Raw genomic sequence first — 2,533 nt, 5'->3', positions numbered from 1 at the left:
TTCTCAGATTATAAAAAAAAACACTTGGAAGCATTTCACAGAGTCACTGAACAGTTTAGCAGAAAATGAGGCAATTTGGCCATCACGTTTCCAATGGCTCTCCCATGCTTTTCTCATAACCCTGCACATTCAAAGAACAACAGGGAAGTTTTCCACAGGGTCCTGATCATTTTGTATCTCTCAGTAACACCAACAAAACAGATTATCTGTATATTCTATTAGTGGAATCATGTTGTGTGCAATTGATTGTCATATTTCCTGAAATAACTTTTTATTTGTTCATGGAATGTGAGCATCACCAGCTGGACCAATGTTTATTTCCCATCTCTAATTGCCCATGATGAGGTGGTGGTGAGCTGTCCTGTTAAACCACTGCAGTCCATGTGTTGTAGATATATGTAGAGGCTGGTTGGGCCATTTATTAGGCAACCACGTAGCTGTGGACCTGAACTCACATGTAGCCCAGACCGAGTAAGGTAGAATTTCTTTCCTAAAGGACATTAGTGAACTAGATAGGATTAGAATAGTTAGATACTTATTGTTGACTGGGCACTGATGCTATGGACCAAAGGGTCTTTTTCTGTGCTGTAAATCTCTATGACTAATTAATGACAAGATAAACTATTTTTTGTGATGTTGACTGGGGGCCTGAACACCAGCATAACTCATAATGTCTTCTTCACAATCTTGGGATCTTTTATATCCACTCAAACAGGTAGATGGTGCCTTGGTTTAACAACTCATCCAAAAGACTAAACTAAACAGCACAGCACCATCCTGAAATGTGTCACAGCTGTACATAGCACCCAGTAAGTCACAACTATCTCTAAGTCAAAAGTGCAGCAAACAGAGAGGTGATGGTAACAGATCGATGAAGGACAAAAAGCACAGATTGTAATAAGCGATCAGAGAGAAATTGACCTTTGTAGAAACAGAATAACACAAAAAAATCACAAGGAGACAGAAGTAAGAAACTTCAGATATGAGGGTATGATCGTATGAGAGATTAGGAATGTCACTAACCGAACAGACAGATAGACACAAGACATTGTGGAGTAACCGAGGAGGAAGAAAAGATTTCATTTACTAAAATATGACGTAAGATCACAATCAGAAAATGGGAGCAGATAAATAATGGAGAGGAAATGCAGATAAGAGAATGCACACAGATGAGACTATGTAGCAATGACATATCAAATCAATGAATACGCAGGAGGGGACAGTCAGTACTTCTGTTACCAAAGCGCACTGACCTTTCACTCTACTATTACCCATTGCCCCTTCTGTTCTTCCCAATATCCCCAAATGTACAAAACAGATGACACATGCACACCAACCACATTGCTTCCACTATCAGAACAAATCTACTTCCCAGTTCTGAATACTGGGTTGATGCCTAGAGGGGTACATGCATCTGAATTGAATTGAATTGAATTAGCTTTATTATCACATGTACTCAAATGAGGACAGGGAAAAGTTTATACATTGCTACTTACAGTGCATGTGTTGCATATAGGTTATTCCGAATTCTCCAGGGGTGGGTATAGAGCTTAAGGAATGGTTACAGACTGCCCAGGACAGGCTTCCAATGGGTGGTCTACACTGAGGCTCAATGAAGAGTCCTGTGGGACCCACAGAGAGGTCCTCTGGGGTTAGGGTTATATCGAACCCTATCACAGGTGAGTGAGCCACTGATGGTGTCTGTGAATGACTGACTGAGGGGTGAGTAAGTGAGTGACTAGGGAAGGGTGCTTGAGAGACTGAGCCAGCCACCTGCCCCCTCCTCAAATTCTGTCCACAAAACAACAAACCATCGCCCCCTCCTCTACCTTGCCTTCATATGCTGAAGCCATCTCAGAGTGCACGCCACCAGAGGTGAACCAAAGTCAATGTTAAATAGAAAAGTACAAGATTTCACTCTGCTTGAGTCCCTGCTCCCCTCCCTTGTGGGTTAACTTGAGAACTAGCCTTATTCTCTCTCTGCCTGTGTAAGGGATCACATTCTTTTTCATTTTTGTACTATCTAACTGAAATTCCAGCTGAAATTTATCAGCTTGGAAAAATCAAGTGGTGCACATTTTTAGCTGTGCCAGTTAAGATTTGTTTTGAAGCAGTGAAGGGCTACTTTAAGACAGCATGGCACCAAGAGACATTGAGTTAAGGGAAAGACTGGTTGATGAGTGCCTTTGGATTGGTTGAGCTGCAGCTTGTTACTAGGCTGTGAGGTCAGGCAGCCAGAAACATCCAGTTCTCTCCCAACTCTCTATCTCTGCGTGAATAGACAGGCAGAACAAGAAAGCTTAAAAGAAAGATTTCTAACGATGAAAATATCCAGATTCACTGGATTTGCTACTGCGGTGAAGAACAACCATCACACTACAAACAGCAGCGTGTCATCGCTGTTAGAATCAAAAGAAATTGGGAAAGATAATTTAACCCAGCCTTGTGATCTGACTTTTCATCTTCAGGAGATAGTAAGGACTGCAGATGCTGGAGTCAGAAATTACACAGTATGGAGCTGGAGGAACACAGC

Source organism: Rhincodon typus, chromosome 22, assembly GCF_021869965.1.
Source record: "Rhincodon typus isolate 14 chromosome 22, sRhiTyp1.1, whole genome shotgun sequence".
NCBI lineage: Eukaryota > Metazoa > Chordata > Chondrichthyes > Orectolobiformes > Rhincodontidae > Rhincodon > Rhincodon typus.
The sequence above is the reverse complement of the archived record's forward strand: the minus strand, read 5'-3'. Positions refer to the sequence as shown.